General features: G+C 42.9%; 1 non-coding gene across 1 annotated transcript; it reads right to left on the reverse strand.

Moving 5' to 3' along the window:
• Nucleotides 1-6,992: 6,992 nt before the first annotated feature.
• Nucleotides 6,993-7,065, reverse strand: Trnaa-cgc (transfer RNA alanine (anticodon CGC)). Its single transcript has one exon. It is a non-coding gene; the product is annotated as a tRNA-Ala (tRNA).
• Nucleotides 7,066-17,440: the final 10,375 nt, after the last annotated feature.

A 17,440-nucleotide genomic window follows, 5' to 3' on the forward strand; every position in this document is an offset into this window, starting at 1 on the left:
CCACAGAATGTAAGTAGTAGTGGGCATGCCTCAGATGAAAGCAGATGAGTTTGTCACCAATGTTTTTCTGAATATGGAAATTACAAAGTCGGTGTTATCTAAAAGAATGGGAAAAATAAAACGATATTCATAGCGTCAAGCAACTCTTTATCAGTTTTTCGTCTGCAAGAACCAGCAACTTTGAATCAAAATTTTCAGCAGCAAGAATGTACTCTTAGACACAACAAGATTTTGCGCCAGCAGCAGCAACAACAACAACAACGAGATGATCAAGATAAGTAAAAAAGTTCTTCTTTTGTAACCTTACTCCTCTCGAAGTTTTCAAAATTTCTGCAAAGGATGAGAACCTTAATGGTGATGTGTGGGAGGTTAAGATTACAAGTGAAACATAAATTTCATGGAGCCATAATACATTTGTTTCCGTATAGTGTATTTAGTCCACTTTTACGTTTTTTCGCCTATTTGTTTCCTTAGTCAGAAAACTGTGAATTATTTTTGCATATTTCCAAGTCTGTGTTTTGAAAACATGTTGCATTATTTTCACGCTCATTCTACTCTGTAGGTGTCTTTTATTTGTACCTATCTGCAACGTAACGTGTGTTCTTTTACGGTAAGTAGCAATCTATCTTTTCTTACACGTGCCCCAGAATACAGCATAGGACCTCAATTTGTGAATTAACAACTGCAGTTTTCTACAGGTAGATACTTATTTCGCAACTGACATTTTTGTAGCAGTACTGAACGGAATAAACTTCTCATACTTAGAGAAAAATTACCATCAACTGTCAAGTTCGGCAAGCAATTGCAACGAGCTTCAAGAAAATGTTTTCACCAACTTCAGAAATTTATAAGGGGCAGTTAAATGAAAACGAGACAGACGGAAAAAAGTAAGTAAATTATTTGCTATTTCAGATATGATCGCCATAAATGTTAATACATTTATTCCACTGTGAGACAAGTGGTCAGTGTCTCCATAGAAAAATGTTTGCGGTTGCTTACAGAATCGTGATTGAACTCAGACGTGTACCTCTTCGGCGTGCCCACATGTTGTCAAGGTTGTTTCCGATACGCTGCAGAGATTTCACTGGGAAGCCATTACACATCCTACGTACAGCCCCGATGTCTGCCCGTGCGATTTCCATATTTTTGAAGCGTTGAAGAAAGACATTCGTGGCAGTCGATTTACTTTTGAGTAATAGGTTTGACGCCCTTGACAACCACAAACTTTTTTCCACGAAGGCACTGACATTCTCGCCTCACAGTGAGGTAAATATATTACTGGTTATGGCGATTACGTTTGAAGTAGTAGTTTACTTACTGTTTTCCTTGTGTCTCGTTTTCATTTTTCTGCCCGTTCTTCTTGTGAAAGTTAACCTAACGTGAGGAAGTGAACTTGCTGAAGGTGTTTTCACGCCGAAAGACTTTCAGAACTAGGTTCTAAGTGGAAATTTACTTGCTAGTGGACACACACCTGAAGTTATACATTAACTTGCGAACTAAATTTCTGAAATTGTACGATAGAGAGCTGCATTAAATTGTAGTGAATAATAGGTTGTGGAAAAACAGAAAACAGAGAACTGGCGCATTTCAGATGTGCTGCAAATGATTCCTGAAGACTGTGCTTACGTAACAGAAAAGAAATGAAGAGATTCTTCGCAGAATTGCTGAGGAAACTAAACGAAGGGACGGATTGGTGACACATGTGCTAAAACATCAGAGGATAACTTCCATGGTACCAGAGAGCGAAACCTGTAGGAAAAGAGAGAGAGGGGAATGCATCGTACAAATAATAGCGAGCGTTTGGTGCAGGTGCTACTCTGACCTGAAGAGAATAACCCAGGAGGGCTAATCGTGCTGAGACGCATCAAACGAGTTAGAAGACTGACGATAAATAAATATTTAAAAAAAAGGTGATGAACGGGAAACCTTGTTTTCTAGCAAAGGTCTGATGGTTGATATGGGAGAACCGATATTTAATTAGTCTAGCCTAAGCGTCGATTCTAGGATGAGTTACCACAGCCAATGTTTGGTAGCTGCTGAGCAATTCACTATAAAACACTCTCAGTTTCGGCAACAAACAAACCATGTGTCGTGCCAGCCAGTAGCTGTGACGTTCCGCTGCGATAAGCGACAGCTTTCCGGTGCCTTCTTCCGGATGTGCCGGGGACCTGGCGCGCGACCTGTGTCAAAGCACATAGGGCCTGCCATGGGAACAGGAGATGCCCCGTGGAGAGCATGCGCTTCCGCATACGGCAACCCTAATTACCGCCTGTTGGCTCTCCGTTTATTATTACCCACGATTTATCATTTCCTGCGGCAAAAAGAGCGGCGGCTGTACAGACGCCGACCGGCAGCGGATGGAGAATCGCTGCGATACGACGCTCTGGCGAATCTCGCGCTTAACGGTCGGCCGTCGCGGCACCTTTTTTGCGTTTCCCTTTGTCGGGCACCGGCCGGCGCCAACTCCCGGATAGCAGTTGTTTGGACAGCTCCGCGCCGCTGACTCCCAACCGTTAATGTGATTTAGCCAGTTTCTACTCCTTTCCTCTCCGCGTATGCTTCTAACATTAATTCGGCGCTTCCCATGAATACGGGTCAGAGCGAATGCGAATATCGCAAATATATCCATGTATATCGGAAGTAATAATTACTTTCATGATAAAAGACCACACCGCTGTGCGGGTGTACCTTTGGGTATCGTCAACAAAAATTTCTTTGTGATAAAAAGCGAAAGGTTGATGTCAGTGGTACGATTACGATATTGGTCTATTTGGTTATACATGATTAGTGGTAATAAATATTATTGTTTTAAGTCACTATTAACACCCATTCGAGACAGAGTGCCACTATGTTGTATGGAAGGCGCAGTGTCGGGGAGAGGGTAGTTGCATTGTTGATAGCGGGAAGATGGCAACATGTCCATGTTCCTGCTTCCGCGCACATTACACATACATCCTTTTTTGTTAAGAACTGGATTACGCAATGTACAACGGGTGTACTTTCTTAGCGACGATCGATTTCCGTCTAGGATCAGACCGTCATCGGGTCCAAAAACCATCTCAGCTATGCATTTAAGTAATTGGAATAACAAAAGTGAGATTGTTTCAGGATTTACATAGTTTTTCCCGCGTTTATCTGACAGCTTGCTGTTTCGTTTGCATTAGCAGCAGTCACTTGTGCATTCACAGGAAGCTCCCACAAAGCGACTTGGGGGCTATTGTAGAAATATTCCATCGTTGAAAACCATCGAAAAACTAATACCTGCGACTTTTTCTTGTGTGAAAACTCTTGGAGCTTTTCTATCTGCCGGCCGCGGTGGCCGAGCTGTTCTAGGCGTTTCAGTTCGGGACCGCGCGACTGCTACGGTCGCGGGTTCGCATCCTGCCTCGGACAGGGATGTATGTGATGTCCTTAGGTTAGTTAGGTTCTAAGTTAGGGGACTGATGACCTCAGATGGTGAGTCCCATGGTGCGCAGAGCCGTTTGAACCATTTTGAACCTTTTCTATCTAAACCGAGTGTAGTTAACTTTCTGCGTCTTTATTCTTCGTGTCTACCGAATATATTTCTCAACAGTCTGGCGATTAATACATCTCTCTCCACGACAGAGTTGACTCCACCAACCCGAAATGTTTGACTTTGTTGACAGCCACAAGCTCACCTTCACTTGCAACGCTTCATCATTATCAAAGGGAAGAACCCGAAGGTGTTCTTTAGGTTTTGGAAACATGAAAATCGGATGAGGTCAAGTGGGAACTGTATTGGAGGACGACCGATGACGGTGAACCAAAGGCGTCTGATTATTGCAGCTGTAGCAGCACCCATGTGTGGTCTGACATTGTCATGCTGAAGAAATGGGTGCTCCATATGTAGACGAACTCTTCGAATTATTTCTTTCAGTTTGCTGAGCAGTTTATCGCGCACAGTCACAATTGTGGTACACAACAGCATGTTACGTGATCCAAATCGGAGTCCTCTAGCAGCAGAGGGCTGCGGATACGCAGACATGAAGAATAAAAAGGTAGATATAATTTTAATAACGTTTTTGGTATTTAAAAAGTCTTAAGAGTTTTCAGAAAAAAAATATCGAAGGCATTACTTTTCAGCATGCCCTCATAATTTCTTCTTGATGCAATAATTTACCAACAGCCGTATGTCTTGTAGAAGTTTATTTTATTTTATGAACTTCTATGTGCTACCAGTTTCGGCATTACATTGATGCCATCTTCAGGCCCAATCGTCATAGTCGTAAAATCGCTATACACGGAAAGGGCCACATAACTGGATCCGTAAATCAATCGTCCTGCAACAGCTCTTGGTGGCCAGGCGACACAGACTGAAGCGGTTTGTAGTTTTGTTTTCTGAGAATTTCAAACGTATTTCACCACTCCAAATTGTCTATCGATTTTTCTAAATCGATAAATTCTATGAATGTAAAGGGAATTTGTAAGTCTTACTTCCATTACCAGAAATAATGTTATGATTGACTCCTTGGTGCTTTTACGTCGACTCAAATTGTACATCATTAACGGATCCTTAACAGTTTTTTTTTGTTTCACTCCATCTGTTGTTACTGTGGTCAACACACGGATCTATGAGCAGCCTGTGAGAATGTACGAAAGTTGTCGCATCACCTCCATTTGCTTTCTTCTGGATGTGTGGATGACATTATTCCAGAATCACGATGACATACCTCCAGCCGAAAAGAATGTACCCATTAGCCTCATTAATCCGCCGTTTGGTTGTCAGTTCTCTCAATTATTTTAGAAATTTCGATAAGATATCATCATCTGTTGCTGCTGCCTTGTTAGATAGCAAGCTCCGTCTAGCTCTGCCTCAAACGCGGGATCACCCATGTCCTCCAAAACGACGTTCATTTGATCGTCTACTATGTTATCAGGTAGTTTTCTCCTTCGTAGTGACCATCAACATACTTCTTCCATATGTTTGTTCTCTCCTCTGTGTTTAACAGTGAAAAAACAGAGAAATAGAAGTACCAGGCGCTCGATTATAGAGGCGGGTTTTCTGAGTTGGTAACCTATTCTCCGTTACATACACTGAGCTCGTACTGCGAACCGTAACAGGGCATTTAACCCTTTCAGACCAGAGTTTTTTTCTAGAGGAAGGAAAATTATTCTTTATGCGGTATTGCTCTTAGGTGATTTTAAATGATTTTAGGTGCAAGATTTATACAAAAATACTCACCCATTTTCAAAACGTACGTTGCACACATGACTTCATTTTATGGACTAAAATAACTAATTAAGAAAAATCCTCTGTTCCAATAGATAGTAAAATGATCATTCAGTAATTACGATGCAAAATAACAATAACAATTTTCACTTATACAGTGGAATATAGCGAACCAACCACATCCGTGTATTACGGTGGTTACGAGTTGCTGTGCACTGCTACACTGACTTGGGTGATATTTTCATAGTGATTCCCAACAGTTGACAGCCCTAGAGCGTGCTGAAAAGGCTTAACATTCACAAGTGTGTATCTCAGGTTTCCATCGTGAAAACATACTTCTGTTGCAGCTAAGAGGCGGTAAAAAATAATGTACGCACATGTAGCCAGAGGGCCTGAAAGAGTTAAGGCCAAGGGACACAACGGGTCCGCAGCTCGTGGTCGTGCGGTAGCGTTCTCGCTTCCCGCGCCCGGGTTCGATTCCCGGCGGGGTCAGGGATTTTCTCTGCCTCGTGATGACTGGGTGTTGTGTGATGTCCTTAGGTTAGTTAGGTTTAAGTAGTGCTAAGTTCTAGGGGACTGACGACCATAGATGTTAAGTCCCATAGTGCTCAGAGTCATTGGAACCATTTTTTGGACACAAGGGGCCGCTCGGGGCCCCGAGGTGAGAGGTGTGGCGGGGGCACGGTTAGTGCAGAAATTGTACGCAGTGTGTATCATAATTTGCAGCGAAAACAACACATTCCACTCTCAATAGATTTACATTTAGTATTAAAGGTCTTACGTAGAGACTAAGAGGCAGCAGATAACGTACAAGGGAGGGAGGGAAACTGGGAACTGGGGCACCTAATGATATTTTGTCTTAGTGGCAAAAGGATGTGGGGCAGGGGTGCTAGATGATGTGTCCTTTGTGTGAGAAATGATCCCGATCGGAGCCTGACTGCGAAACAGAGGAAGGCGCAAGAAGAAAAACGTTTTGAGTTTGTTTGTACCTTTATTTTGAGATATTTTTGTCAAGCTGGCTACAGCTACGAAGCGTAAACCGCTGATGTAATAATCAAATATGATTTTCGAACAAAAATGGAAGGAAATCTGCTTACGAGCTTAATAATCACTATGCTTGTATCTGTGCTACACTCTTTTATATGTACAGTATGTACCTTACTGAGATAGTACATAATGTGGTATGTAGTGTAGGTTCTTCAGCATTAATGCTTTCCTAATGTGTGAGAGGTTTACAGTGCCTAATTTTTTTTAAAGAATGTAGAATGATTAGTGTCTAACCTCCAGTCGACAAGTAGGTCATTAGAGCACAACGTCTGATTAGGGAAGGATGGGACAGGAAATCGGCCGCGCCCCTCCAAAGGAACCATTTTAGTATTTGTCTCAAGCGGTTTAGGGAAGTCAGGGAAAGTCTAACCGGTTGGCTAGACGTGATTTGAACCATCGTCCTCCAGAATGCGGGTCAAGTGGTCTATCACCTGCGCCACCTCGCTTGGTCCGTATTTTTATACTCAGATGATATACTGAAAGTTATTGTTCATAGAAGAACTACGGGTCTTAATGATTAAGAAAAGTGAAGCCAGAAGGCCAGCGGAGACCTACTCCAGGTGGTGGTGGTGGTGGTGGTGGTAGTGGTGGTGGTAAGTGTTTAACGTCCCGTCGACAACGAGGTCATTAGAGACGGAGCGCAAGCTCGGGTTAAGGAACGATTGGGAAGGAAATCGGCCGTGCCCTTTCAAAGGAACCATCCCGGCATTTGCCTGAAGCGATTTAGGGAAATCACGGGAAACCTAAATCAGGATGGCCGGAGACGGGATTGAACCGTCGTCCTCCCGAATGCGAGTCCAGTGCGCTAACCACTGCGCCACCTCGCTCGGTCCTACTCCAGGACACGCACAGGCTTTCCTCGAGCCTGAATGACCCCATAGGCTTAACTTGACACAATAGTCGTGTAGTCTCGGAGATCTGTGGGGGATACGGAGCCATGAAATCCTGATTGAAATGACTGACGCACTGGCGCTAACCACCGTCATATGATACATTACTTTTTGCACAGTTAGTTCCACTAACGGTGCTTTTTAAAAACTTAAAATTAAGTATTAATTTAGTATACTGAGGAAATGCATGCATCTGCGAAGGAATTTGTAAGTAATTTATATGTAGTTTTTCAAAGCCCTTGCTTCAGTGGTAACACCGGTACCCGTCAGATCACTAATATTATGTGCTGCCCGGCTTTGTTGAGACCTGAATGGGTAACCATCCGAGACTGCCGAGCGCTGTTGGCAAGCGGGGTGCACTCAGTTCTTGTCAGGCCAAAGTCACGAAACCCGACAACGTCCGGGAGAGCGATGTACTGACCACACGTTGCTCCATATCCACACGCAGTGACGCTTGTCAGTGGGGGATGTAACAGTGTCAGCTCCCTCCAGCACTACTTCAGACGTCAGTCGAATCCATACAACGTCTTGTTGCGGTACTTTTGCGTGCTCGCGGAGGCCGTACACGGTATTAGGCAGGTGAACCAGTTTATTTGGTTCTTCAGTGTATTATCGATACATTTACGTGAAATATTGCGAAGCAGAATACTCAGGCCATATGTAAGCCGTTCGAAAAGGCCGTCGTCGTTAATCTGCCGGGCGGATTCGATCCGGGGCCGTCGCGCCTACCCGAGTCCAGGAAGCAGCGCGTTAGCACTCTCGGCTACCCTGGCGGGTTAATTCAGGTTTTCTTTGATTCCCCTCAATCGCTCCAGGCAAATGTCAGAATGATTCCTTTGAAAGGGCACTGCCGACTAGCTTCCCCATCATTGAAACGATCCGAGCTAGTTCTCCATGTCTAATGACCTTGATGTCGGCGCGAAGGTAAACGTTAATCTTTCTTCCATCCTTCCCACAGTGCCATTTGTCCAATAGAGCTAATATACAGATGATGAAGGAACAGGGAAACACAGGACAAATCCAAATTAGTTCGTGGAATAATAAAGACTCGTGCTTACAATGAGGGAACAGAAGCCATATGATAGCGAAATGCACATATATAGATGGCGTTAGTTCCGCGTACACAGTGTATAAAAAGGCCAATGCGCTGGCAGAGATGTAATTTATACTCTGATGGCTGATGTGAAAAGGTTTCCGACGTGATTATGGCCGCACGACGGGAATTAATAGACTCTGAACATGAAATTATAGTTGGAGAGAGAGACACATGAAATACTCCATCTCGGAAACGTTAGGAATTCAATATTCCGAGTTCCACGGTTTGAAGAACATCCTGAAAATTCGAGCGATTCATTGGCCACCCAAATCACCCGACATGAATCGAACATTTATGGGACATAATCAGGAGGTCAGTTGGTACACGAAACCCTGCACGGGCCACTCTTTCATAATTATGGACGGCTATAAAGGCCCACGAACTTGCCTCTAGATTATGTCCCATTAATGTTAGATTCATGTTGGGCACCCTAGGTGGCTCGAATTGTCCAGAATGTTCTTCAAACGAATCGCGAACTACTGTGGTCCGGTAACATGTCGCATTGCCATCAATAAAAATTCCGTCGTTGTTTGGAAGCATGAAGTCCAGGATGAATGATTGCAAACGATCTCCAAGTAACGGAACATGAACATTTCCAATCAATTTTCAGTTCAGTAGAACGAGATGACCCAGTCCATTCCAAGTAAACACAGACCACATCATTATGGAGCCACCGCCAGTTTGCATAGCCCCGCGTTATATCTTAGGTCAATGGCTTTTGTGGGTGTACGCCACACTCGAATCATACCATCAGCTCTTACCAACTGAAATCGGAACTGACCAGGCCGCGGTTTTCCAGTAGTGTCAGGACCAGCCGATCTGGTCACGAGTCCAGGAGAATCCCTGAAGGCGACGTTTTGTTGTTAGCAACGGCATTCGCGTCGGTCGTCTGCTGCCATAACCGATTAACGCCGATTACACTGCAGTGCCCTAACGGATATTACTATCAATGTTGCTTGTCTGTTAGCATTGACAACTCGACGCAAACGCCGCTGCTGTCGGTCGTTAAATGAGGACCATCGGCTACTGCATTTTCTGTGTTAACAGGTAATGCCTGAAATTTGGACACCTTGGATGACAGTGTAGTGAACTCCCTAGCAATTACCGGAATGAAATGGTCCATACATCTTGCTCCAACTACCACTCCGCATTCAGTGTCTGTTAATTCCCGTCGTACGGTCATAATCACGTCGGAAACATTTTCACATCAATCACCTGGGCACAAGTGACAGCTCCGTTAATGTACTGCCCTTTTATACCTGGTGTACGCTGTAGTACCACTATCTGTATACTTGCACATTGCTGTTTTATGACTTTTATCACGTCAGTTTACTAATAGGACGATGCTGGGGAAGGAAATCGAACTTATACTTTTAAAGGAACCATCACGGAATTTGTCCGTACTCAACTGAATGAGTGTGTTCTGACAGTTGAAAATAATTGGCACATCGGAACTCTAATATGTATATACAACTTTGCCCGAGCAGTTTTCATGTCATTGCATACTCATTGATTTGATTCCCATCGATCTATTAATTTGATTTGAATGCTTTTAATTCGTTTCATCAGTTTATCATGAAAATCTTGAATCTGAACGGAGAGGCAAGAGCTTCGTTCCCTCATTCAGTACGTTAAAATCACCTCCCTCGGTTGAATCTCGATAAGGCTTCGTGACTGCTACACTGAGTCCAGTGTTGTCTACTTTTCTCAACGGAACATGATACTTTGAATAACTTACCATAACAAAATACGGCTCTCGTTTAAACTCGTAAACTCTGTGTGAATGCACTCTGGTATTACTGTAGTTGTTATTTATCACTTCGTTTTCGACTGCTCTGTCTTCTGCTTTCTTTACATGGGCCTGCTACTTCGCTCGCGGCATAGTCTGTGGTATCCGTTGGCTACAGCGGTTGGCGCTTTGAAGCATTGCAAGCATTTAATACTCTTTTTTTTCCTGTTCTTATCTGTTCCCTCCAGTATTGCCTGAAACGACAGATACGCCAACTCCCTTCTCAGGAGAGCATTGCATGACAAGCAGTGTTAACAATGAATGTAGAGCTAAGAATTTAAGGTGTGTCAATATAACCATTTTATTGTGGTAATCGTAAACGACTTTTCAAGGTGAACACGAAGTAAACACTTCTCGCTGTGTTTAGTTGCACATTTTATTTCTACCGGAAGTACCTAACATTGTCCGGTGTCGATGCCTCTAAAAAAAACATAATGCCATGGAGAGTGGTAAGGGCTGTCACTTTTCAGTTACCTCGTGGAAACGGTTTCGTAACAACCCTCTGAATGTAGTTATTTTGAAGGTAAGTGGCGTTCACACATTATTTTCGTTCTCTCTCCAAGCAGTAAAGACCTCGCAAATTGAATGCATGGCGGGGTGATCAGAGAAGAGGGTTTGCACTCCACGATTCGTACTTCCTTACGGCAACATGCGTTTTCTGCTTCGTGACGCTGTTCGGCTATGTTAAAACGTATAATCAAGTTTGTATGTTTCGTGTCATTGGAACTGAGATGTGGTAATCAGAGGACCGTTTCTGTGAGAAAATGCTGCACTCGAAACTGGGGACCGACGCAAAGAGAAAGGCTGTCAGCAAACTAACTGAAGAGGCACCAGTGTTGGTAATAAGCCATGCAGCACCATTATTTGAGCACAAACGCTGGCAGCGATCGTTGCTAATTCGCTCTTAGCCCATAACTTCCCGTTTTTAAGCAGACTGATATCATTATTGACTCACATTTCTAAGAAATGACATCTGTAATAATGAAGATTGAATAGTTATATGATATTGTCATTGCAATTACGTCACCATTGTCAACGATGGAGAATGGTGTAGAGCAGTGGCTGACTATTAACCTGTTTTGAAGAACATCTCACGTAATCTCTGTGCATGTAAATCGATTCTTAATTTTACTAACATTTAATGCCTCAGCTAGTCATTCCAGGACAACTATGCTTTAATTTTGTCGATTTTACACGTAAAAATTCGTTAGGAAACAAACAAACAAAAAATACGACATGCCCCAAATGAGGAGAAAAATGGATCTAGATTCACTATCGGAACTCTGTGGTTCATTCAGTATGTGAAGTCGTCATCATGATATCGATGCTTAAGCACATGTGAAATACTAACCCATTTGGACACAAGTGAAAACCGAATTCTAGACTCCAAAGGCACTAAATTGACATATCTTCTGACTCTTAGTAGTCCAGAGTTAATTACCACCCCATTTACCTTTGTTAACGTTAGCCATCGCTAGTCATATGTAGCGAACAATAAAGATAACTGATAACGTGCGGAAGTTGGACAACGATGCTGCATGAACTTAAGAAATAATCAACAACTATACTTGGTCCATCATAACACTAAACCTGGCGCAAACGAACACAAATGCGATAATTGGTCATCAGCCATAGCTCTCGTTCGCTGGTGTTTCGCTATTGGAAGTAGGCCCAACTTACGTAGTAGATATGTTACTACTAAGTCACTGTAAATAAAACTTTAAGACATTCTGATGTATCAGCAGCCATCACCGTTTTCTTAATCTTATTTTAGCTACGTAATTTTTATTTCAAAACTCGTGTACAGTCACAGTCTCTGTAAACGCCACTTGTGCTGTGATTATCTCGCTGTTAATACGTGTGTGAAAATGAATGACACTGCTCCCTTCTTCGTAGTGGAACAAGCGCGGAACACCGGCAATGGCGAGAAACAAGTTGTTGTTAATGTTTTTCACAACATTACAGAGAAAAATCAGCTTTGATGTTTTTTGAGAAAAAGTACGTAATAAAAATACGGAAGGTCATTATGGTCATATGCGTAGCGCAACCGGTAGCGTCGTGGGTAGACAATCGTGTGTGTTTGCGGGTGGCGGTTCACAGCTCGTTGTAATATATAATTTTCTTTCTTATAGGTTTGAATACCTTAATGATTTAGATACGAAATTCATGATATATATGGTAATTAACTCATTTTTAGCCATCATTTTTCAAGAACAATGCACTTCTTATAGTTTATAGTTAAATATCGCATGCAAAATTCTGGTTTTCATTGCAAATACACATTCTTAAATACTGAATTTTATAAAAGATTGTTAAAGATGGTTGAAATTTAGGAAATATAACACACTCTTTATTTGAATATGCCCACTGCTTTGTAGGACAGATGTGGTCTGACACGAGCCATAGTGATAAGCGTCGTAGAAACACGGAAGCAATGAGCTTACAATAATCTTCAGGGCATCGAGCAATCTGAACCCAATAGAAGTGACCTGAAGCCAAGTTAAGAGATTTGTCGCGATAAATAACAGGAAATTTAAGTTGCCAGATGTACTGGAACTAATCCACACGTCACTGCCGAACGATAGTGAAATGCAGAATAGCACGTTATACTTTTCGTTTTCCTAGATCAGCCAGCTTTAGCTGGGAACGTATGCAGATATTTGCAAAGAATGAAATGAATGTTAGGTAAACTTCGAAAGTACATGTAAATTAAGAGCGAACGGTACTGATTTGTGCTAGTGTCTGCAGAGTAAAATTTACTTACGTTGTTGCCCACCATACGTCGATATCTATTCAGCTTAACACGAATGTATCTCGTGGTTATAATTAAAGTGCAGCTACTCACATGGGTCCAGTGTTGGTTGTAATTAGCTTGTGGCAGAGAAACTTAGTAGATATTCTAATTGATAACGCGGAAGAGATTTACGATAGAAAACATTTATCTCCAATTCTGGCCACCAGGTACAAGTCTGGCAGTGTAAATGGAAGAAAGACGTATATAAATGTTTCCATATGTAACGGATTAGGAATGGGACGTGGGCATAAAAGGTCAAATTAGTGAGAAGAGCATAATGTTGATTTTATTATGAACCACCGGTTTCACAGTTTGTTCAATATGATCACCGGATGCGTCGACGTGATGCTGTACAGCGTCAGATTAGCATGTGGTGCCCGAAATTGGAAGTAATTTTTTCTCCAGCGTAAACCACATCAACACTTTGGCGTAAACCAAGTTTTGCTACCGCACGAAGATTATAACCCACTACTCCCGACTGCCAGTGACCTTAATGGAAGTGGGGCGTCAAACTGGCCAACTTGGAGCAGGAGAGGCACCACAGGACATTTTAATTTCCACTGTGTATACTTTTACAAATATATGCATAAAACTTTGTCAGCGTGACCAGGAAGGATTCAGGATTCACACTCATAGCAGTGGAAGTTCAAAAACATAACAAAATAATCTTTTTTTCATGTGAAATTTCATCATTTTTTACTTACTATTGGCTGCATTTGTTGCTGGAAGTACACTTTTCTTCATAAGTAAGAGATATTCTTCGATAAATGTTGCACAGCATACAAACAATACTTACAGGTGTATGAAACACTAGAATTTATTTAATTTATGAAAAAATGAATGAGCTGTTGCATTTTAAAGTTCATGTTTAGAAAAAACTCGAATTTTATAGTTAATTATATCAATTTTTCCCCCAGTTTTTAATAGATGTTTAATATTCTAGGGTTTCATACACCTGTAAGTATGATTTGTATGTTGTGCAAAATTCATCGAAGAATCTCTCTTACTTACGAAGAAAAGTGTACCTATAGCGACAAATGCAACCAATAGTAAGTGAAAAAATGATGAAATTTCACACGCAAAAAAAAAGATTATTTGACTATGTTTTTGAACTTCCACAGCTACGAGTGTGAATCCTGAATCCACCCCTTAAAAAGTGACCAGTGACTGACTATGTTTTTGTCACTATTACCTGTGTTGTTGACGCCGGTGGGCACAGTCACTCTTAAAAGCGTCATCTTCACTAGTCCAACTCAATAGGAGAACTGGTACGTTACAGAGAAGTTACTGATTTGTTATTCACAGACGATGACATTCTAAGCCCACATCATTCCGTCATAATCTGTCACCTTTTCTCGTTGTCTTTCAATTCCCCTCACACATTCACGCACACACACACACGCGCGCGCGCGCGCGCGCGCGCACACACACACACACACACACACACACACACACACACACACACACAAACACACAAGAGAAGAGGAGAAATCAAGAGAGTAATTGAGTGAGGAGTCAGAGAGAGACACGCAGGAAGAGAAATAGAGAAATACCATTCTATTGCCAGCGAAAAAAGTCGGATGGGGTGGTGGAATTGTGCGAGGTCACCGACACGTTACAGAGTCACACTGAGAATACGAAAGTGATTCAAGACGAGAAACAACGTAGCAAATGTCATGATTTTGTTTCCATTTTCTCGTTTGAAAGTCTGCTTGTGATCTCACAAGAATAATCACAGCGGCAATAAATTGAAATTCTGCTCATGTAGTCGGAGCGGTCGCCTTTGTTCCCGGCCTAAATAAGGGACGAAATTGCAATATCACGAACGAAACAAGATTCGTTCAAGCAAGTGGACATCGCAATCTCGGGGAATTCTTCATTTGAGGCCGTAGCACGGCAGCCTACATAGAACGGCGCCGGCTAGCAGTCACGATCATTATGATTTACCAGAGTAGATTATCCATTAAAGCGGACGACAATCGTTGGAATTACGAACCCTCCCTGGGAGCGCTCGTCCCGTCCCGAAGGGAAGAGAAAGTCAAAAAGATCGCATGAGTCATTTCCAGCCGGCGCAGCGGGCGCCCGGGATTCCGGGCCGGCGGTCATCCGAGAGCAGAGGAGAGGAGAGGAGAGTATTTAAAGGTCGGCCTAATGGCGGCGCCAGTACGGCACTGGCCAATCACGGCGGAGCAATTTGGCGGTGCGGCCGCGCGGGACTCACTGACCGCAGCCGCTCGCCCTAATACAAACCCAATTCTCCGCCGGCCTATAATAATAATTGAGTAGCTGATTCAGAATCGAGAGCTCTTGCGCGCATCCGTCAATCTGCTCCTTTTGTGTCTGGAGAGGAAAAAAATGAAGAGTGTTCTCCCCCCGCTTCAATTTCGTTTCTGTTTGGACGCATATGAATAGTCGGCTACCGCCAGCCGCGTCAAGGGCCCCGTGTGGTGGCGCTCTGTGGTATTGCTCCGGTAATAACGTGGGCTTAGCTCGCCGCCGGCCTACAATATTCCGCCCGCCGGTTCCCAGAAGAAGACGGCGCACGTTCCGCCACGAAATTCTCAGGTTTGGTATCTCATTACGGGGGCCCGGCAGGTGCCGCACCTCTTACCACTGGACTCCATCTCAGGAGGCCTTCGACTCGGGGGTTTCAGCGCGTCGTAACGTGGCAGGAAGTTTGCATCAAGAGGTGTTGTCAACAAATGCAAGAACTCGTAGGAAATGGGATGAGCATATCGAAACGTTTCCCGGAACGATTTTGAGGCCGCTAGACTTTTCGTATCCCTTAGTCCACTTACTAGTATCGGTTTGTATGCATTACCATTAACAAATGGTTCAAAAGGCTCTGAGCACTATGGGACTTAACAGCTGAGGTCATCAGTCCCCTAGAACTTAGAACTACTTAAACCTAACTAAACTAAGGGCATCACACATCCATGCCCGAGGCAGGATTCGAACCTGCGACCGTAGCGGTCACGCGGTTCCAGACTGAAGCGCCTAGAACCATTAGGCCACTTCGGCCACCTACCATTAACATTTCGCGCCAAGAAATAAATACCAGGTTGGACCCAACACCGAAAAAGCCTACAACTGTGGCTAGCTTTCCAGTCTTCTATTCAAACTCCACTGTATGTACTGTAAGGTTCTAGCACGTTTTCTGCTACTGTAAATAACTCAACTTTACTGCATTCACCCAAAAATAGAGTAAGGTCACCAAAGCGTTTGATATGTAAAAGTGAGATATGAATCTGCCTGTTTGATGTCATGGCACAGTGCTACTAAGGAGAAATGAACGGAAAATCGAAACAGCCCAATTGTGCTAAGAAAAAATGTAATAGCCACTTAATTTCCTTGTTATAACAATTGTTACGTTTGTAAGTAGGCTGTTTAGGTTTTTATGTTGGTAACGTCAGGCAGCGCTCTGTATGGAAATCACTGGCTGTGCTGTGTGCAGTCTGTGGCTAGTTGGCATTGTTGGAATATTCGCAACTGTAGTGTTGGGCAGTTGGATGTGAACAGCGTGTAGCCAGTATTTTGAGAGCGGATGATCTGGACGTGTGTCCATCATCAGAAAGAGTAAATTTGTAATACTGGATACCACACACACACACACACACACACACACACACACACACACACACACACACACACACACATATATATATATATATCATGTTTTATTACGTTATTTAAACATCCGTGAGGAATTTTTTTTTATTTACTTCAAAATACAGACTCTGTAAGGAGCTTACCACTTAAACGTACGTAGGTAATGGTACCAGAGGTATATATAACATTTAAAACCATAACACCAAGTTTTACACGCTAAAGAAGACGTCAATAACACATCTCAAGCCATCTACATCTACATATCTACATGACTACTCTGCAATTCACATTTAAGTGCTTGGCAGAGAGTTCATCGACCCACAATCATACTATCTCTCTACCATTCCACTCCCGAACAGCGAGCTGGAAAAATGAACACCTAGACCTTTCTGTTCGAGCTCTGATTTCTCTTATTTTATTTTGATGATCATTCCTACCTATGTAGGTTGGGCTCAACAAAATATTTTCGCATTCGGAAGAGAAAGTTGGTGACTGAAATTTCGTAAAAAGATCTCGCCGCGACGAAAAACGTCTTTGCTGTAATGACTTCCATCCCAATTCGCGTATCATAACTGCCACGCTCTCTCCCCTATTACGTGATAACACAAAACGAGCTGCCCTTTTTTGCACCCTTTAGATGTCCTCTGTCAATCCCACCTGGTAAGGATCCCACACTGCGCAGCAATATTCTAACAGAGGACGAACGAGTGTAGTGTAAGGTGTCTCTTTAGTGGACTTGTTGCAGCTTCTAACTGTCCTGCCAATGAAACGCAACCTTTGGCTCGCCTTCCCCACAATATTATCTATGTGGTCTTTCCAACTGAAGTTGTTCGTAATTTTAACACCCAGGTACTTAGTTTAATTGACAGCCTTGAGAATTGTACTGTTTATCGAGTAATCGAATTCCAACGGATTTCCTTTGGAACTCATGTGGAACACCTCACACTTTTCGTTATTTAGCGTCAACTGCCACCTGCCACACCATACAGCAATCTTTTCTAAATCGCTTTGCAACTGATACTGG

Source organism: Schistocerca gregaria, chromosome 3 (genome assembly GCF_023897955.1).
Source record: "Schistocerca gregaria isolate iqSchGreg1 chromosome 3, iqSchGreg1.2, whole genome shotgun sequence".
In the NCBI taxonomy this organism is placed as follows: domain Eukaryota; kingdom Metazoa; phylum Arthropoda; class Insecta; order Orthoptera; family Acrididae; genus Schistocerca; species Schistocerca gregaria.